Genomic DNA, 22,690 nt, shown 5'->3' on the forward strand with positions numbered 1-22,690 from the left:
CGGAGAAGGAGGTGAGGCGGTTAAGGCAGGATGGGTGATGCGACAAAGCAAGGTGGAATGGGATTATGAAAGAAGTCGGGACAAAGAGAGGAGTATAGTCGAGATTACGGGAGGAGGAAGGAGCGAGGGCGCAAGACTGTGGAGCTACCAACAACGACCTCTACGAACCGTTTACGGGTATGTTTGTTGGCCTTATAAGCCCATTACTATGGTTACTATGTTAATTCATGGCTGGGGGGTGCGGGAGATGACAGGGGAGGGAAATTGGGGGGAAGGCCGGGGAGACCAGCATAAGCTAGGGGGATGGTGATCGCGTTTGGGCCAGAGGCTAGAGTCGAGAAAGAAAACCAGGGCTGGAACCTTGAGAAACCTCCTGTGAGTGAACGAGATAGTTGGTATACCAAAGAGGGTGGGGAGACTGCGACTAAGCATGCGCGATGGCCACGGGAAGAGAAGAGAAGAGAGGTAACTCTTCTTGGAAGAGATGTGAGGCAGCAACACTGGCCAGAGGGGCGAGGGAAGGCAATGCAAGTGGGAGTGATGGTAACCTGGCTTGATGGACTGGTGGTGAGAGCCGTAAGCATAAATTGGGTCTGCCACCGAGACATCACCCCTGTGAGTAGGCGAGAGTATTGGCATAACCAGGGGGGTGGTGAGACTATCGCAAGGCAGGTGAGAAAGGAAAACGAGAGGCAGAAGAGAGGTGCAACCACATCAGGTAGAGGAGAGACACTACATCTTGGGGCAGAGGGGCATCTGGGCAGAGGCAATTGTGATGAGAAACATGAGGGGAGGGGAACCTGCATCAATCTGAAGAGGCATGAGACCACATCCTATGAGCTAATGCATCTCGTGTGTGAATAGGCATGGAAAAGAGAAGAGATGGTCTGACCTGAAGGGGAGGGAGTCGACTCAAGTAGCAGACCCGAGCACGTCGGAACCTAGGCATGGGAGGAAGCCTGTAGAATGCCTCATTAGCGACGCGACAACAACTTACAGGGAAGGAACGGATGCAGGAATCCATAAGATTTTGGACGAATGGGAGGAGAAGATAAAAAAGGAGGAGTTCGAAGAGGAAATGGAGAATTGGTGGGTTGTAATCTCGGATCCTGGGAGTACCAGGGGCAGACTCAACCAATTTAAATAGATGCTATATCTGTACTAGCTCATGAAGAGCCTCATGGGGAAGGAAATTGAGCAAATGTCAGTGGGGATGGCTATGACCCTCCAGGACATGCCAAATTACAAAAAAGACTTGCAAACAATCCAATTTCAGCTGTGTAAGTAGGACATCCACCTTGATCAAATCCAAAGCCACATCCCTTGCATTATTGAGCTTGCTAACATGTCTGGAGACTTAGCCAAAGACCCGGCTCCAGTGGAGTCTTCCTCAGAAGAACAACAGGATTAGTCAATTTGTTGGATGTTTTTTTGTTTCTTGTGGATAGCATCTACTTTTACTAATGCATGCTTATGATAGATAGACACATAGACTCTTATCATGATACTGATACGTATATAGCTTGGTTAGATCAACTAAAACTATATTATTTTTGGATGGTTTATAACGAGGATAGGTGGCCAACAGACTTGGTTTCCCACTGGGCAAGTTGAGGCCACCTATCTCACATATGTGGTGTAAACTTGTGTTTTATAAATAGAAAAAGAAGGTCCTGCCAAGGTTAACAAAAAAAAAGTATACGTCAATATTTTTGAAAAGTATAAGGTTTAAACATCTTTCACTTTACTTCTAATTAGTTTATCTATGTTTAAAGTTGATATGAAATAGTATTACATCATGTGGACATTGCAATATTTTATTTATGACTGCAAGTGAGTGAACTTTTTTACCACATTGGGTTGCAATATCAACAACAAATCAAGTGACCATAATGAGCTTGGGATTATTGATGTTTTATAATGATTTCAATTAAAACCCATGAGGTGTAGACCAATTGGTTTGCGTGGGGTTTAGTCCCCACCAGGTCATAGTTTCAAATCTCATGGAGAATGCGAGGGGTGGAAGCCACTTTTGGGAGAAAATAATTAAAACTTTCCCCACATTGGATTGTAATACTAACAACAAATAGAATGACCATAATAAGGTTGGAAATATTGAAATTTATAATGTTTTAAAACAAAACAAACAAGTAATGATGATACACAATTTCTTATATCTATATCTTATAAAGGACATCTTTTGTAATATTTTGAAATACATTTTGCTTATGAAATGGGGAAGTATAGAAAAATAATATGGAATTGTCTTTTATAATCCTAAAAAAGAGGATATATTATTAACATGTGAAAAATATAAAAATATTTATATAAAGATGCAATATGCATGAAAAATATAACTTTATTTTTAATTATGAATATAAATCAGAATATTTTTCCTCCTCTAAAAAATATAAAAGGAAATTATTTACTTTCACCATCTTTTTTCTTGGTCTTTGACTACAATAAACACCTGCAAAGTACAAAATGAAACCGTCACATTCTCTCAATCTTTGAGATGTTCTCCATGTATGCTTCATTTATGCATCAACTAAGTCATAATCACGTAGTGAATTAGTTGACACAATTCACCAAATTAAATGTTATATTATTAATTTGATTAATTTGTGTTAGAAATAATATCCAATCTCTACATTTAATGTGTGCCAACGGAAATTTTTCCCTATCAAATTGAATTGAAATGAACATGTTAGACTCATAGGGGACATGTCTTTCTATTGTAAGATGTGTAATATGTTTAAAATGTATGAAATTTTATAACTTGAATCTAATTTTTCTGCTGATAATAAACATTGTTGTGAGTGGAGATTTTATAGTCATAAAACAATTCTAAGTTAGGTTAAGTGTTAGAAAAATCTATATGTTTTGAGTAATTTATGTATGTTTTTTTAAACTTTTTAATGTTTTGTACATGGTATCAATGCTATATGGTGTGATTTTAATGCTATAGTTGTTGCTATAAGGTTTTGCCTAAAATGTTGTTGGTGGATATTGTGAATGAGACTATTCAATCCAAGAGATAAGCCCAATGAGAATGGTGATCAATCAAAGAGTAACCAATTATGAGTATATAAATATTGTTAGATCTGAGAATTTTGTGATCCATATTGTAGATAGAAGTCTTTCGGATTAATCACATCATTAGGATTTGGTCGACGTTTCGAACCAACTAATGTAGTTCATTTTCAAGACAAGGTGAGAGAAATCATAGAATCTTCATGAATAAATAGTAAGGATGCATCATTGCCCAAGGTTAGGTTGGAGACTAGTCAAACAAGTAAATAAACTCTTTGAAAAGTTAGATTTAATATTTAATATTTTTAAATTCATAAAAAAGGGGGGTTTAATATTTTAAATTTATAAAATATTTGATATTCTAAAATTAGTTATAAAATAGATGTTAGGAGCACAGATTAAATTAATAAAGGGCGAGGGCGGGGCCGGGGGCGGGGGGGGCGCGTGGGGGTTAAGAATTAATAGTTGTTATAATAATAATGTTAAAAATAGTTGTTATTTAATATTAAATAATAAATAAATTAATAAGGGGGTTAAGAATAAGTAATTAATAGTTGTTATAATAATAAAGTTATAAGATAAAAATAGTTGTTGTTTAATATTAAATAATAATTAGGTTATAATCACTAACGAAACGAATAAAGAGAGGTTAAGAGTAGGTTAATCACTTTAGTTATACATTGGATTTTGGGAATAATATATCATAAGGAATACTCATAAATTAACAACAAAGAATAAGCTATAAAACTAAATAAAAAGGGGTTCAAGGAGATTAAAAATAAAAAGTTTAGATCTAAATAATATCTATTGAAAAGTAAAGAGAGGAAATGTATTATGAGGAAATTAGGAGAATGATAATCGATTTTAATTAAGTTAAAAAGGGTCAAAAAAGGATAAAAGTTTAAATGAATTGAGAGACGGGAAAAGAGAAACTTAGGAGCAGGAGGGTTTATTATAATTATATACATATATACCGAAAAAGAGAAAAAATATATATATAAAGGAAAAAAGGGGGGTAAGAGGATCATAAGGAGAGGGCTGGAATCCAACTCTTACTTATCTTCCAACCATCATCTCTGTTGAGATTCCTAGCATGCCTTCAATCTCAATAGCCTCCCTAAGCTTCCTATGGTAGAAATGGTCAACCCTAGCTATGACACTCGAATCCTCAATATAGACATGGTGCTTGGATTTCTACGCATATTCAGCAAGAGCCGATGAGCAGGAACGATTGTGCCTTATGTTTGTAACGTGCTCATGGATCCTTTGGTTAATCGACCGACCTGTTTCTCCAATATATGGAGTACCGCAGGAACATGGAATCAGGTAAACGCCTTTCATGTCTTTCGGATCAATAGGGTATTTAACTGAACTAAGAGAATTTATAATGGTCCTTAGAGGCTTGAACGAAGAGGAAACATTATTTCGTCTAAGGATATGGGAAATCCTATCTGTGGTCCCTTGAATAAATGGGAGATGAACCTTGGATATAGGATCAATACGAGCAGTTTTAACTCTAGATTCTTTACAGGCTCTTTGAAAGGCCTTGAGGCTCTGAGTTCTGTTGTACCCATTATTCTTAAAGACTTCAAGGAGATGAGACTTCTCTTGCTCAAGGTGGTTATCATCAGATATTCTCAGCGCACGGGTAGCAAGGGTGCTGAGAACACCAAATTTCTGAGCGGGAAAATGATGAGAACTAGCATGAAGATATTGCTCCGTGTGAGTTTTTTTGCAAAAAACATTGTGAGAAATGGAACCATCATCCATTCTAGAGAGGAGAATGTCAAGGAAAGGAAGGCATCCATCCACCTCTACTTCCATCATGAACTTAATGGATTTAGATTGGGAGTTAAGGTGGTTTAGAAATAGATCCAACTTTTCACGACCATGAGGCCAAACGATGCAAGTGTCATCAACAAACCTCTTCCACTTCTTAGGGTGAAATTTGGCTGAGGCTAAGGCCTTGGTTTCAAAATACTCCATAAAAAAGGTTAGCAACAATAGGGGAAAGAGGGGAACCCATTGCAACACCGCAGGTTTGCTCATAGAATTCACCTTGGAAACTGAAAAAAGTCGAGGTGAGGCAGAGGCCAACCAATTTGGCAGTGTCCTGGTTAGTGATTCGAGTAATGACATCAATGGCCTCTTGAATGGGGATTTTGGTATAAAGGGAAACAATGTTGAAACTAAGAAGCAGATCCCCAGGGAATAAATTATTAGGTTGAAACAAAAAAGAGTTTGGATCAAAATCCTATGTTTAAATATGATTGAATGAGACTAAAATTTAGAGTTGTCAAAGAAGGGAAGAGAAATAAGGATTCTATTGTACCCATGAGTCAATATAAGAAGTCAAAGAGAAAGATAGCATATCTAAGGAAACAATCGATTAATAGAGGTACCAAATACATTATTAGAAAAAATAGCAATGAAGAGGCGCACTTCATTGATAACATTATTGATAAGGTCAATGATGAAGTTGTCACACTATTTTAATAGTTGTTATATGCATTAGGATTATCAAACACCATTAAAATATGATTGTGGGAAATATAGCTTCAATGACATGCCTCCAAGTTGGGTGTTAGAGGATGTATGCATTTGAGGTTTCATAAGGGTAGAGGTGTGCCCATTTTTTAACTTTGTGTATGCTTAGTTGTAGATAGGGTGTTGGAAATAATCTCCAATATCCACATATCATGTGGTTTACTAATTGTTTATCGTGATTTAGCAAGTGTTGGTTGAAAAGGTGTGGGTTGTCATACTTAAATGAATAAATGTTGGAGGAAAATAGGATTGAGGTCTAATAATGGAAAATTTGTGTCCCTTTATCAAGTGAGTTGATCATTAGTTTTTGGGAGGTGTTAGAATAACATCCAACATCCATATTTCTTGTGTCTAAACATGTGTTAATTGCAAAAGTGTGGAAATTGAAATGAACGTGTTAGTAGGCATAAGACAAGTGTTTATTAGTTATAATATATGTAATATGGGGGGAGAATTCATAGTGTGTTTAAGAGGAACACTAACTTGCATATATTTTAATTAAAAACAATTATTCATCCAACCCTACTACTGAAAAGAGAGTGAAATAATTCTCATGACTCATAGCCTCAACAACAATCAGCTTATAAAGAGTGAAACATACATAATTGCATATAAAAGAGCATGTAAGCAAGTAACTTAAACATATAAAAAGAAGTAGAAATCATAAAGAAACCATGAAATCAAAGTCACACAAATGATTTGATTACGGATTTCACCCAATGTGGGTTATGTCTCGGGGCCTTGCTCAAAGTGGGGAATCATTCTTTCATTAAATGTAAGCAAAAATGAATTACGATCAACTTTACATAAATTACCCTTATACCTCCAATTTCTGTTATGGATGAAAAATGCAAAGCTCAGATGCAGAAACGAACATCACCATTGGATTCATGGCACAAAATCGAGTCAAACGACTATAAAATCGACCATATTCTGACAGTGGAACTTCTAGACCCCAAAGGAATCTTCTCAGCATCAAAAGTTACCCCTCTTCAAGGTTCCGCTCTAGACTCCGCTCCGCTCCTCCGCTGATGGGTCCAATGGAAAATGTGAAGGGTTCAAATGATAAGTGGGTGGCGGACCTTCCAACAAAGGCTTAATAGCTTGTTGGTTGGCGGTGTAAAAATAAGGCATTTTCTATTGGGAGGTCATGGGTTCCAAACCGCGAGACTCCCATTTTGGTTCCTCCGTGTTACATTTAGCATGTAGTGAGGACTTTGTTGGTTCCGCCGTTATGAATGGATATGAGGCCACACTTTTTGGCGGGTCGACCCACCGGGTCGGGCAAGTACGAATCTCGTCAGCCTCATGGTTGGTATATATATATTCGTTAGTGGTTGTGGATAGACCGTGCTAATGCCATACTTGACTTACAGTTAGTCCATGCTGGTTGGAGGGGTTTTACCACCCACCAACTGGTCAGTTTTTTTTCAAACTCTTAATATAATATATTTGTGGAGGGGTGGTGGGGTTGGTGGCCTGGCCCCTTATATTTTTTTTTAATACCAACCTTATGAACAAAATAGCGGATTTTTAGGGGTCATTAGGAAAATTAAAGAGGCGAAAAATTCACCCTTTCCGACTGCCATTTTCCGTGTGCTATCCCTTCACCAAATTGCCACCTCGTTAGTGATTGCAACTTGGCCTAGTTTGACGAAATCTTTGAACGGCTATATCTTGAGCATATGAACTTGGATTTGAGTGTCGTTCACACCGTTGGAATCGGGGCGATGAGAACTATGATCTAGTCCTAGTTTCACTTCCATATAATGACTTTGATTTTTGATATTTTTCAAGGCCACTTCTATTTCTAGAGCCACCTGGATCATTCCTCCCCATTAATGATTTTTTGGGATTCCAAAATCTTTATCAGTCAATTGGAAAGTGAGAGAATCACTCCCTCACTTTCTCCTTTTCAATCCATCGAGCCTTACTTGGATTCATTCCTTTGAAACCAATACGAAGGTACTCCACATCTCCCCGTCATAAAGTCATGTTCTTTCTGTCAAGAATGATGCCCTACAGTAGCTTGTCCAAGTATTCTGGTGCAAAGTTGTCCACTATAGGAACTTGTCCAACCTCTCTGGTGTCCATGATCAAAGGAGGCTCATAAATCTTCAAGTTTTCAACGTTCACCACTAATTAAATCTGCATGTATGTTGAAAAATCGAGATGAAAAGCATTGTTTCCAGTCTTCTCTAATATGGTGAATGGGCCATATTGGATTGGTCTCAACTTATTTCCTTCCCCTTCCATTTTGTCTTTGCTGATGTGGAGCCACAATTTGTCTCCAACCTGGAATTAGTGATCGAATCAGTGATTGGCATGTCGAGCTTTCTATTGAGCTTGACTTTTCTCCAACTACTCATGCACTGCCTAGTGAATCATCTGAATTCGTTGAATGAACTTTAGCGCTTTGTCCCTATCATCATTCCCACTGGAATATTCATCTTTCCCAAAGACCATGTCTAAGGGATCCCTTGGAAAATAGCCAAGGCATGTCTTGAACGTTGAGCTCTGATTGGATGAATGCACAACCTAGTGTATGCATGTTGTACATAGTGAAGTTACTCATCCCACAACTTGGGATGCTTGCCACAATAGCCTTGAAGTAAGTGTATCACTATGTGGTTGACAACCTCTATTTTTCTATCAGTATGCAGATGAAATTTCGTGCTCCTCTTCAACTTGGTGTCCATGATTCTCCACAAACTTGTCCAAAACTATCCAAGAAAGTGAGAGTCTCGATCAAACACAATGGATGTGAGCAACCCAAAGTGGACCCATACAAATTGGAAGAAGAGATGAGAAGTCTTCCCTACAGTGACCTTCTTTTTACAAGGCATTAAGACACACATTTTTCTAAATCAATCCACAACATCATACAAATAGTCATGACCTCTCCTAGACAAAGGCAAACCCCCTACAAAATCCATTGACACACTTTCCCATGGACGACTCGGAATAGGAGGTGGTGTCTAAAGCCCCAAATTTCTATTAGTGGGCTTACTAACTTAACACAACACAAATCCCTTTACATATCGAGTCACAATATTTTTCATGTGAGGCCAATAACACAACCTCTACAAATGACACAAAGTTTTCCCTACACCAAAATGACCTAACACAAGAGAGGTATGTGCCTCTCTGATTACATGTATTCTATAATTGGTGGGGATACAAATTTTGCAAAGGTGGTACAACAACTTTCCTGCAAATGGTAATTATCCACCTGTGATCCATGAGTTAGATTTGCATAAATATCCTTAAAATCATCATCATCAACATATTGTTCAGCATAACTTTCAAAAGATAAAGAAGCATTTTACAAAACTATAGATGCAGAAATAGGAGGGTGAGAAAGCATATTTGCCACTTTATTGTTGGTGCCCTTCTTGTATTTTATTACTAAGTGAAACTATTGGAGGAATCCTGTCCATCTGAAATGACGTGCTTGTTGAAGCTTGGTCTGCGACTAGAGGTACTGCAAAGGCTGGTGATCTGTGTGAATGATGGTCTCCTTGCCAATAAAATAGTGCTTTCACTTCTTCACACTTTGAACCATTGTATACAACTCCTTTTCATATGTGGGATAGTTCACAACATCTTGGTAGAATGTCTCTGAATGGTAACATACAGTTTTCCTCTACTGCATCAATATTGCTCGCATGGTGTATTCACCGGCATCGGTATCAATCTCAAAAGCTTTCATGCTCAAAGAAGCACAATCCTCTACCTCCAACTTATAGAGATTCTTAAATCAAATCCCTATCTTCTTTACCTAGCCCGTGGCTATGTGTCGAAGGAATGCCTTTCCTTTGCTAAAGACCACATCATAGCCTCTATCCTCCAACATGACGACTGATACTAAGTTCTTCTTCAACCTAGGTAAATACATAACATCTCTCAAGGTGAGAGGAGCACCCTGCTCCCTCTGAAAAGTAACTGTGCCCAATCCAGTAGCACTATACCTCGTGTCGTCACCCATCTCGATATGCATCTGGAGATCCTTCTCCTCTAGGTCACTAAACAGCTCCTTGTCACCAGACATGTGGAATGAAGCTCCACTATCAAGGTACCATACACTACCCATAATTGGTGACACCATGCATGCAATGAGAGTAAATTCCAATTGGAATTGAGAGGCCAAAGCCTCACCCACCTCTCCTCCTAAGGACTTCTTCTTGGACTTCTTGAGTGGACAGTTTGTAGCAAAATGTCCCATTTCATGACAATGAAAGCACTTAACTTTCGATATGTCTTTCTTCTTGCCTCCATGACAAGAATCTAATTTGGAATGGGACACCTTCCATTTCCCCTTCCTTGCCTTACCTGTTGTTATCTATGATAACACTTAGAAATAGTTTTTGAGTCAATTGGTCAAATTTGCTATGGTTTTAAATTTTCTCAAAATAAAAGTTCACGTACAAAGTGTCATTTGGTCATCTTGTCATTATGTAGGGTCAATATGATTTTAAATAGGGTCAGTCATAAAGGTTAAAATCCAAACTTCCATGTGTTCCGAGTTTATTTGTTCATGATTGGCATTTTGACAATTTTGCAAAAATTTGTAGCAACTCCCGTTAGGGAAACCAAGAGTTTGCTACGAAAGTTCCTCACATTTCCATAGTGGATCTGTCACTTGGAACACTTGTCATGCTACGAAATTGTGATGCTGTGGTAACGATACTTTTTTTTAAAAACACGTTGTGGGTCAAAGTCACGGTGGGTCATGAATACATGTTATTTTCTTTTATCCCCTAAACATTCACACTGTATAAATTCATTCCTACCTTGTTTTCTTTTCACTTTAGATTAGTTTTGTTGTCCATGAGTTGGTCTTGCTGTCTTTAAGAAAGAGTCCATTGTTGTCATAGTTGGTCTAGTTGTCTTTAGGGTTATTTGCAGGGGAAAAGTAGCTCTCAACGTTTTGAAGCTATGATAGCACATAAAAAACAATATAAAGGAGGCCCAGTTGTGAGATATGAACCAATGGATATGAAACTACTGGAGGAGGACCCTGCCTTCACCCAAGCATTTTCCAATGTGGGTTGCCTTCGTTTCTGTTAGAGGCTGCAGGGTTACCATGGTCAAATTTCCAAAGACTTTGCTATCAATTTCTCAGGGACAAGTCAAAGCATTAGAAACTCAAATTGAAATGATCAAAGCTTAGCTCTTAAAGAGAAATCTCAATATTTTTGTTGTAGTAGATGGCACTCATTGAATATGGTAAAACCCTCATTTTTTCCTATACTGTGTTTAAATAATAGTTTCAGCATTGTGCATAGTTGAATAGGATATTAGGAGTAATAAGGAAGCACAAGAAATCATGAAAAAAACAAAAACTCAGAAAGTTCATAGTTTCATAGCACCTCCCCATAGTTAAGCTAGATATTTGCTACAGAATTGTTGTAGCTTTTCATGGAGGAGAATGCAAGTAGAAATATCAGCTAAGGGTGTGTAAATGGAATGTATTTAGCTAATAAAAATCAATGAAGACTTCATCACTATCAGAAAGGTCAAATAACTAGTAGAAAGGTGTTTTTTGAAATTTTCTACCAAAATTTGCTACAGAAATTCTCGAAATGACTGTTTTAGTAGTCAATTTCGAGCTCAATTTTTGGGAAAATGGAAAGGAATTTTGGAAATATTAAGGAGGTTTTTTTTTCAACACGAGCTCATCTACAAAATCCTCTATTTGTTTTTACACCGACATCAGGATTTGGAAGATATGTACTTATCTTTGAGGCCTATTTTACAGAATTTTTCCTGGCCATATTTGTTGCAGAAATTTTGAAATTTGACTTGATGGAGGTCTAGGTCAGAAAAGTCAACTAGGTCAGCACATCCATGTGGCAAGATCACATCAGAAGTCCAGCACACTCAGCATTTGGTTGGATTCGATAAGGTTCAACAACAAAATTTGTTGATCTCATAAATGATATGAGACTCCTATTTGTATTGAAATTGTGTAAAACAGAAAAATCCCTACAAAGGCTCAATGTTTCCTAAGTCAAATAGAATTAGGTATCTTAGCTATGAATCAAGTCTATCCTAAGTGGTAGATTATTAAATAGAGACCTCACTCTATATATGTGTAATTTTTTCACTTTGAAGAGAGGTTGATCGAGAATGTGAGAAAGACCACTTTTGTATATTTTTTCAATTAATAAAAAGTACAGTTGCAGCAATACTATGTTTTTAACCTGAGATTTATTTTTGGTTTCAATTCCATCTCATCATGATTTTATGTTGTTATCAGTTTTCATAGCTTATTTGATTACTTGGAATTCAATGCTATATTGCTCCAACTTCCTTCAATTTGTTGTGATTAACTGTAAATGTTCATATTAACATTAGTAAGCCAAAAATGCCTGAGCTTCCACAAAACATTTTTGTCTGTAATTGAGTTTTCCTTTTGACTCCATGCCCATTGGTGATGATTATCACACTTTCTTTCACCTGCAAGAATCACAAAAAAATCCAAAGTTAGCCATCTATAATTGAGTTTTATCTAGAACATAATATTATTTTATTTGAGAAATCCCTCTTGTTATAGACATTTTTGTGCCTTACAGCATTAAGCATGAAATGTCCATAATCCAAGGGATCCAAAGTCCCTAAATGAGTTGTTCCTACCCCTAAAGGAACAAGGTCAACCAAAGACAGCTTCTCCCAGAAGTTCTCCACCAAAAACCACTCAGAAACAGTCAATTCAGGATCAATTCAGAGGTTCCACTAGCTGTCTGTGCTGAAATGCAAAGATTACACTGGCTAGGTGCACTGCAACGTAGGTAGAAGCACTACCAGGGTGTGTTGAGCGGGAAATGACAAATGGCAAGTTCATTCAACGAGGTGGAAAGACCCTGGAAACTTCCAGAATCTTCTCCAATGACACTTGCCTCAATGAATTCGACTAGTGATGAGTAAGAGGTTCTCAACCTCCAAGTGGAAGCAAGAACTGACAGAGAGAAGCCACAAGTCAAAACATGAGCTGGCTCATCCTCTCTGCTCACATCTATATATGGATCTCTCACCCAGAGGTTCAGGAGGCTGGAATTTTGTACTTTGCAGAGAATTGCTGTTGGTTTGAGATTGACATTAGCACATTGGGTGATGTATGTTTTGTTGGAGGAGAGGAAGGGATTCCATCGCTGGTGTAGGAATTTACAGGGTAAGTTCCTCAGAAAGAACACCAAAAGGACACCGCTCACAACCAGATCTCAAATCAATACACCAGTATTTTTGACGTGGTTAAAACCCTCAAAGTGCAAGGAGGGAAACAGTCCACGGCCTGTCCCAACGTGGGTACTACAGGCAATTTATTAATCAAAGAATGAAAATTTACATAAGCTTCTCTCATGCACGGATTACCCGAACAATGACCCTCCATGCGCTTTAAATAGAACTCATGGACCAATCGGGTGTCAAGCCACGGATCAAGTGTCGGTAATACCGAGGTGAGAGTGAACCGTCGGATCACTACATATCGTGACCGTCGGATTGTAAGTTACAAAATGTACAACGGTAAAGAAACACACTTTACCTAACTCTAACCTAACTCTATACTAGACCAAGTTGAACTTAACTATATCCTATGTGTCGGAATATCCTAACATCCCCCCTTAAGAACAACTTGGGATAGGATTGAAGGATTTACAAATATGACACAATAGGAGAAGGAAGGAGGCACTAGAGCCTATCCCCCCTTAGTGACAACTTCCTGAACTCCAAGCATATATCGAAGTTTAGTGAACTTCGCCTCTGTGAGAGCCTTTGTGAAGATGTCTGCAACCTGATCATCTGTTGGACAATATTGCACTTCAAGAACATGGTCATGAATGAGCTTTCTGATGAAGTGCATGTGTAGTTCAATGTGTTTGCTGCGCTGATGCTGGACTGGATCTTTGCATAGCTGAATGGCACTTTGATTATCACACCAAAGTGTGGTTGGATGCTGCTGCTCAAAGCCAAACTCTGATAGGATCTGACGAAGCCACAAGGCTTCCTTACTAGCTTCCACGGCACCACGATACTCTGCTTCTGCTGACGAAAGAGAAATGGCAGCCTGTTTCTTACAAGCCCATGTAATAGGTCCTGAACCAAGAGTGAAGACATAACCGGCAGTAGACTTCCGATCATCAGGGTCACCAGCCCAATCAGAATCAGTGAAACCAACTAACAGAGGAGCTGCTTTGGCACTGTAATGAATCCCAAACTGTACTGTACCTCGAACATAACGAAGTATTCTTTTAGCTGCTTTCCAATGACTTTCACGGGGGTTTTGCATAAAACGAGCAACAAGGCCAACAACAAAGGAAAGATCAGGACGAGTATGGGTTAAATACAAGAGTTTTCCGACAAGTTGACGGTATAAGGTAGCATCAACTTCAGGAGAAGTACAAGAGACTGAAAGTTTGACTCCAGACTGAAAGGGAGAAGGGGCTGGCTTACAGTCTTCCATGTGAAAATGACGAAGAATATCACAAGCATACTTGGACTGGGAAAGGAAAATACCCTCTTGGGATTGCAAGACTTGAAGACCGAGAAAATAGTGTAAGTGTCCTAAGTCTGTCATTTCAAATTTCTTTTTAAGGCTGGACTTCACATGGTTTATAAGGTTGGGATCACTACCAGTAAGAATAAGATCATCAACATAAAGAACAAGGATGATAAGAGAGTTGCCCACTTTCTTGGTGTAGACAGTATTGTCAGAATGACACCTAGAAAAGCCAGATTCTAAAAGAAAGCTATCCATTTTGGCATACCAAGCCCGAGGAGCTTGCTTGAGGCCATAAAGGGATTTCTTAAGTCGACAAACAAGGCTGGAGTCTGTTTGTATGAAGCCAATGGGTTGTTCCATATAGATTTCTTCCTGCAAGTCCCCATGCAAGAAGGCAGATTTAACATCCATCTGATGGACTTCCCATTTTAAAGAGGCAGCAAGGGAAAGAACAAGGCGGATAGAGTTCATTTTGGCAACAGGGGAGAAGGTTTCAGTGTAGTCAATGCCTTCAACCTGTGAAAAGCCCTTAGCAACGAGACGAGCTTTATGTTTATCAACTTTCCCATCTGGTCCATACTTGGTTCTGTAAACCCATTTACATCTAACAAGTTTGCGTCCCTTTGGTAGAGGAACAAGATCCCATGTATCATTTGTCATCAATGAATGATATTCTTCATTCATAGCTGCTTCCCAATGTGGATGGCCTGAAGCTTCTGCAAAAGTGTCAGGATCATGATTTACTGGAGCTTGAGCCAGTAAAGAAGAGGCTCTTTCAAACTGAGAACGTGTACGTCGCTGATCTGTAGGATCACCGGCAAGATCACCTGCTGCATCCCGAGTAGCACGGACCCATCTTGGAAGTTGAGGATCCTGAGAAGGTGGGGGAGGATTATCATCCTCGCTTTCATCATCTGAAGAAGAAATGTTTTCAAAAGTAGAAGAGATAGGAAGAGGTGGCACATCCGCCGGACTAGGCTCGCAGGCCGATTTATTTTCATCAAATTTTACATCTCTTCTAATGATAACATTTTTGGACTTAAATGGAATAAGTCTATAACCTTTTACATCTTCAGAATATCCAACAAAAGTACATTTCTCACTCTTAGGTTCTAAAGCTTTATGCTTTTCATCTGGAATATGGGCCCATGCTTCACTTCCAAACACACGAAAGTGACTTACATCTGGTTTAATGGAACTCCAAGCTTCTTCTGGAGTGATATTCTCTAGAACCTTAGTAGGAGTGCGATTGATTATATAATTTGCACAATTAATTGCTTCGGCCCAAAAACTAAGACTGAGTCCTTTAGATTGCAGCATACAATTAGCCATTTCCTTTAAGGTGCGATTTTTCCTTTCAGCTACACCATTTTGTTGTGGAGTGTATGGAACAGTATGTTGCATTTGAATTCCATTTTCGGTGCAAAAGTTGATGAATGTGTTTTTAACATATTCTCCACCATTATCAGTTCTTAGCTTAAGAATTTGATGTCCAGATTGTTTTTCAACAAAGGCTTTGAAGGCCAAAAAAGTGTTAAATACTTCGCTCTTGAGTTTTAAGAAGTATACCCAAGTGCGTCTGGAGAAATCATCAATGAAAGTTAAGAAGTACTTGCAGCCAGAGAATGAAGCAACAGGAAGAGGACCACATAAATCACTGTGCACAAGCTGTAAAGGGGCTGAGGCGTGCCAAGAGGCACGTTTGTCAAAACTGTCCCGATGATGTTTTCCGAGTACACATCCGGAACAAACACCATCTCTGCAAGATACCATAGGAAGACCTGTCACCATATTTTCTTTACATAGATGCTGAAGGGAGCGATAGTTTAAGTGACCAAATCGCTCATGCCAAAGTTTGCTCACTTCATCATTATGAGCAACAAATACTGAGGGAAGATTTGATGACCCAAAGTTGTGAAACTTATACAACCTTTTGGAATCATCAGCAAGACCAGTAGCTAGAATCTGTTTAGGATCTTTTAGATCCTTGATTACAACATCATGAGGTGAAAATTCAACAATTTTACCTTCACCTGAATGAGTTATCTGATAGACAGATAGAAGGTTGCAGGATAAGGTTGGAACACATAATACATCATTAAACTGACCATTGTCTAGATGAACAGTTCCAGTCCCTACAACATTAAGAGATCTATCATCACCAACATATATATTTTTGGTGTTACAATCATTTAAAGAAGAAAACATGGCTTGGTTTTTGGCCATGTGACAAGAGGCTCCAGAATCAATGAGCCACTCATGAGAATGAGAAGAAGAAGAAGATACATTTAATGCATAACCAGACTGAGATGATTGACAATGACATGCAGAAAGTGCCATTCCGGAAGTTGAAGTTGAAGTAGGCTCCACATGGATGTTATGTTTCTTCATTGCGGCTTCCAAGGCTTCCATCTTCTTAAAGCATTTAGATTCTAAGTGGCCATCTCGATTACAAAAGTTACAATGTCTATCAGTCTTCTTCCATTTGTTTTTATTGGTCTTATCATTTTGCTGAAATGATCTTTCATTTTGAGGCTGAGATGGTTTAGGACCATTCTTTTGAGGATATGACTTCTTAGGATTCTTTGAATTTGGTTGCTGCTGGGCGGCTAACGCTTTCGTGGAAGAGTTTCCAAGATTAAGAAGACCAAGGTGTAAGAGTTTTTCTTGTTCTCTTATTAAGGAATCACAAAAGGAGTCAAAGGAAGGGGCTTTGTAGTCTTGTCCTTGACAAATGAAAGCTTCCCTTGTAGAATGGAAAGTGGAAACAAATACAGAGTAGGCTGGTCCCAACTTAGTAAGGATGGAATAAATAAGGTTACCATCTTCTTTCTTAACTTTAACACCTTCCAAGAGATATCTAAGGGTCTTGAATTTGGACAAGAAATCTTCAATGCAAGAAAAATTATTAGGATCCAAAGTAAGCAGCTCATTTTCAAGTTGATGGGCTCTAATTTCATTTTTAATCCCAAAAACTTTAGCAAGTTTTTCTAATGCTTCATGAGGAGTCTCAAGTTCTGCAATGTGGAATCTAAGATCAGGAGAAATAGACATCCCTATCAAACCACGTGCTTGATCTTGTCTATTTTCCCATTTTGCCGCCTTGTCTTCATCTTTTGGTTTCTTCTCTTGGTCTGTGGCTATTCTGAAGAGACCTTTACTTCTAAGTAAATCTTCCATGTAGGCTACCCATTGGAAGTAGTTAGTGCTGTCAAGAATGACTTGGCATGGACTTTCCATTTTTAAAAAAAACTGAAGCTGAAGATGCTGAAAGTAAGTGTTCCAATGGATAGATCTCGAAAAAATAGGCGGTTTTAAAAAAAACGGCTCTGAAAAAGGCTTCCGGATGAAGAAGTTATGGCTTTTTGAAAAAAAATTGTTGAAGTTGCCGGCAAAGTGCGCGAATGTGCGGGAATGAAAAAATCCGCCCCCACAAAATGGAGACTTGAACCCAAGACCTCTACTCTCTTAAAATAGCTTTGAACCAATTGATCTATACAAAAAATTTGAGAGAGAGAGAGAGAGAGAGAGAGGGGGGGGGGGGCCTTGGTTTGCGTGCTTGCCTTGAGAAAGCTCTTTTTCCCTACAAAACACAAAACACAAAACCCAACACGAATATGCAAAGAAAAACGAACCTTGCGGCTCGAAGTTAGCTTTAGCCAAAAAACTAGAAATTTAAAAAAAAAATCTCAAAGTTAGCTTTAGCCGAAAAACTAAATATTTTTCTCAATGTTTCTGATTTTCCGAGATCACACTAAGGTGCAGGGAAAAGAGCATACGCATGAGAAAAATCCTTCCTTTCTGTTTCTGATTTGCCCAGATCGCACAGAGTCGCAGGGCAAAGAGCATACGCAGAAATGAAAGGTATAGATCCGGTTAAAAAAAAGGCTAAATAAACTGAGACCGAAATAAGCAGAGAGAAAATAACAGTAAACTGCAAAAAAAAACTGTATACCTCCCGATCTGAAAAATGACGCAGCTAGGGCTACCGGAAACCTTTTCGCGTGAAACGAAAGGGGTTCCTCACTGGAACAGATGCTCCGAACGCAACAGAGCAGTCCTCTCGGCCCGAAAGCAGTCAGAAACAGCAGATCTAGGAAACGACAGCCGCATGCAGTTCTACCGGCTTCAGATTTGGATCACCAACGGACGCGGCCCTCAAATAGCTCTGATACCATGTAGGAATTTACAGGGTAAGTTCCTCAGAAAGAACACCGCTCACAACCAGATCTCAAATCAATACACCAGTATTTTTGACGTGGTTAAAACCCTCAAAGTGCAAGGAGGGAAACAGTCCACGGCCTGTCCCAACGTGGGTACTACAGGCAATTTATTAATCAAAGAATGAAAATTTACATAAGCTTCTCTCATGCACGGATTACCCGAACAATGACCCTCCATGCGCTTTAAATAGAACTCATGGACCAATCGGGTGTCAAGCCACGGATCAAGTGTCGGTAATACCGAGGTGAGAGTGAACCGTCGGATCACTACATATCGTGACCGTCGGATTGTAAGTTACAAAATGTACAACGGTAAAGAAACACACTTTACCTAACTCTAACTTAACTCTATACTAGACCAAGTTGAACTTAACTATATCCTATGTGTCGGAATATCCTAACAGCTGGGAGGTAGATGCTGGATCGGAACTCACTTGGTTGTATCTCCTCTCAGACTTTATTATCTTATCAATAAACTATTTGAGTTTCTCCTACATGTTGTATACCAATGATGTGTTGTTATGCTTACATGTTTAGCTTAATCTGATCTTGAGCTTTTTATGAATGTATATCTGTATCTTTGTGTAGTTTCTCTCTCTTGTGATCTTGCAGGAATTCGGTGAAGCTGGGCCGGTGAAGGAGCAAGAAGCTGGGAGCTACTGAAGAGAGGAGTGATCTGGATCGACAAACTAGCAGAAGATACAGGTTAGTTAGATCCTTCTTCCTCACTTGCATTCCATAAAGAAGAATACTCGAATAAGTTTACCTGTTTGTTGCTAAGGCACTATCACCTCTTAGAGTGGGATAGGGGCATTCCGTATTGGATACTTTTCCCAACAACAAATTGGCGACTCCGCTGGGGAAGTATCTTGTTGGTTTATTTGTGTTTCTGGTCTTGTTCTTCTCATAAACTCAGAAGTGCTGAATCGAAATGCACTTGCCATTTTCAAGTGCAAAGTAGAGATCTGCCACTCTAGTCCACTCACTGGGCCTGTTTTTATGATCTGAACAAACTGATCCACAAGTGCTCTAACAGCCCTTTGTGATAGATCTTAGTCCTCCTATAAATCATCCTCCTAATTGTACCTAATTGATAGCTTTGATTTGGCCAAAAACTGTTGATTTAACTGCAAACCGTAACCCAGAACCCAGAAACAACTCTCGTTTCTGCTTCAGCGCAGACTCTGTGAAGAGGTTCTGCATTTCAACGCAGGTCCCGTGAAGGCTACCTGCGCTGAATGTCAAAACCTCTGTGTTGGGAGTGCGCTGAACAGTCTTTGCCTTGTGCAGCTGTGGTTCCCTGCTTCCTTTTGCTCAGTTTGATCTCTGTTTTTTGCAGCCTGTTATCAGTCAGTGTACCTATCTGAAACCCCTTTTCTTTGCCTCAATTCCGCCTCAGTTGTATAAAGAAATTGTATTTGTTCTTTGTGTATTTGTTACATCATTTGCAGTTTCCCATCACAAAAGTAAACTAGTCATACTGTCGCCTTAGATCTAGACCTGTCGTAAGTGTCGTTTTGATCTTAGGAGTGAGTTTGTTTGTTGTTCACAGTTGATTTAGCTTTTACTTTTGTCATTTGGTTTGAATTTATGCATTTCTAGTGTCGAAACAAGTAAATCATAAGGTGTCGTAATCGTCTTTTTGATTTTGAAAAAGGAACTTGTTTATGTTTTCACTTGAAATCGAATTCAAATTTATACAACAGCTTTCTTTTTAGGCATCAATATTAAGGAAGCGAAAACAAATACATGCATTTGTGCATTTGCATTTTGATAGTTTGCATGCTTTGATTTAGGAAAAAGTGCATTACAGTGTGCTCTATGCTCTTTGAGAAAAGTTGTATCTTCCTTTTCCCCTTGTAGCTAGGATTTTCATTGTTGAAAAGATATAAAAGCTTGCTTATCATCTTTAGACTGCATTTAGGAATTGTATCATACATCTCGTGGTGATCCAAAAAGGCAAACTTCTAAGAAAGATCAACCTAAAATAAATTGAATGAACTTAACAACGCTTTGTAACTTAACACACAACATAGAGGTCTAGGCTAGAGACGTGTTCCGGCGTCGTAAAACCTGGTGACTGTCGATCTCGCTGATGGTTGGGTGATTCCTCCTGAGGGATGATAGCGCCAGTACGGATTGTGCTCCCAGGTACCGTCGAGTATATATTGGGAGACCCCTATAGGCATAAAACATTTATCCTTAGGAAGCCGTGTCGGCTGCCCTACTGATCGCAATGCACTGAACACAGCATTTAGGAAGATTGACCGCCCGTACCTTAAAAAGTATTCTGCGGTTTTGCGAAAAGTTTGGCACACCCTCTACCTAGAACTCCAGAGCAGTTCCTTTTGGCCTTTTTTAGACTCTATAATGGAAAAAGTCCATCCGAGCATTTGTCACTTCGGGCTCGTTAAAACATCGAAGGAGACTAGAGTCATCTTTAGCTTTTTCTCGACTCTTTAAAACTGAAAAAGCAAGTTGTGTCTAAAGCGTCGTTAAAATTTATTTTAAACGGAACAATCACCCCTTTTTCCTGCGTTGATCTTTAGGTTGAGAAAATGGAACCCACCAACCAAGGAATTCCCCTTGGTGGAAATCCTAGTCCCTTCTCCTCTTGGGGAGATGTTGGTGCGCCCCATATGGCCACATTGTCGCTTCCAGGACTGACAATTGGCTTGCCGGTCTGGCTCTTCTCAACTAATGTCGTTCAGAACACCAATATTCCTGAACAGTCGAATCAACAGTTAGATCAATCCAGAGTTGCCCACCAGCCTTCTACATCCTCTAATTCCTCCTCTCCTCCTTCCTCTTCGCTTGACGGAACTGGTAAAACAAAAAACCAGGTTCCTAAGGAGAAGAAGGAAAAGAAGAAGAAAGAGAAGAAGAAGAAGGAGCCAAAAGCAACTGGGGGCAAACAAGTGTCGTCTGACAGAAATCCACACACAGCACTGACTAGGCCTAAATCGCCATGTGTCATATGCAAGGGAGACCACTTCCACAGAGATTGTCCCTGCATCCCTCGGATACTAAGGGACTGGTCTCCCCGTTTGCACAATCTGGTGGCATCAACCTCTGATAGCCATGTTGAATGCATACCGTCAACTAGCGAAAGTGAAGTCCCTGGACAAAAAGGGAGAGCTAGATCTCCCTGTAGACTGTGCGAAGGCAACCACGCCATCCACTGTTGTCCCTTCTTAGATGAAGCGAAAAGAGTTTTGGATGATCGTCCGGTTTCACCGTTACGACTGAATCCTCCTGGATATAAAAAACTCTTGCTGAGTCCTTCGTTAGTTGAAAATCCAGCTGGCCTGCTCAAGTGGTCAGCTGAAGCGCCGGTCATTGAAGATGAACCAGCTGAATCCATACCTGACGAAAGTCAAAAGGTCGAGGCGGCAGTTGACCCGGTTTTGCCTTCAGAGGATTTATATTCGAATGATACAGTCACTGAAGAGGATAAAGATGACACCATCCAATTTCTCTTCATCAACACAGACTCCGACGAGCACGGGGGCACTCCCCCCATTCCTTTATCACAGGAAGGAAGTTCGTCAGAGCGATACCCGGCCGTTTACTCGGTCCCACCACCAAGCAACCTGGTTGTCTCCTTCGACTGGAACCAACTAGGCAGACCCCGTTTGCCAGCAAGCATACCATTCAGAATTATCGTCCAAATATACAGAATGGTCATGGCTGGCACCATCATTGATGAAGGGGCATCTGTGAGTATCCTTTCCTCCACTGCTTGGAAAGCGCTTGGTTCGCCAGCGCTTTTGCCTGAAATGAGAAATCTGACAGGCTTTGATAAAGGAACCAGTCGACCTTTAGGGATCCTCCCCGATGTGCCTATCACATTGAAAGGGAAGACCGTTCAAATGAACGTGATGGTCGTTCAATGACCCTTGGATTATAACCTACTCCTTGGATGAGACTATATATATTGCATGGGAGCCATCGTCTCCTCACTCTTTAGAGTAATGTGTTTTCCACACGAAGGAAGAGTGGTCAAGCTCGTGGACCAGCTTTCATTTCCCGGATCACGCATCGCAAATAGTCATATACCTTCCCTAAATGGTCTCTTCACGCAAGAAATGTCTCAACCTACAGTCCGTCCTCCCGATGAGCGCGAGTAATTCGGAGGGATATGACTGGAACCCAGGGGGCATGCGTCCTGGTCTGCTTCGGCAGGAAAACTTTGGGTATAGGGTAGGTTTCCGCGGGAGAATATGACTAGTCTGTACCCCGTCCGTCTTGGAAGAGGGGTTATTCTAGAATAAGATTCTTTTGTCAAAGTTATGTGAGTTGACAGACGGAGTCTCTCACCTTTGTCTATTTCGGTAGACATTGCCGAAGAAGTGTTTTGTTCGCTGCATTGATGAAACAATCT

General features: G+C 39.7%; 1 pseudogene; it reads left to right on the forward strand.

The window, feature by feature from the left end:
- Nucleotides 1–303: 303 nt before the first annotated feature.
- LOC149174141 (indole-3-acetic acid-amido synthetase GH3.5 pseudogene) overlaps nucleotides 304–22,690 on the forward strand; it is a 34,813-nt pseudogene continuing 12,426 nt past the window's right edge.

This window comes from Pinus tabuliformis, chromosome 4_1 (assembly GCF_031772625.1).
Source record: "Pinus tabuliformis cultivar Carrire ecotype Pingquan chromosome 4_1, CPIR1, whole genome shotgun sequence".
NCBI classification, from domain to species: domain Eukaryota; kingdom Viridiplantae; phylum Streptophyta; class Pinopsida; order Pinales; family Pinaceae; genus Pinus; species Pinus tabuliformis.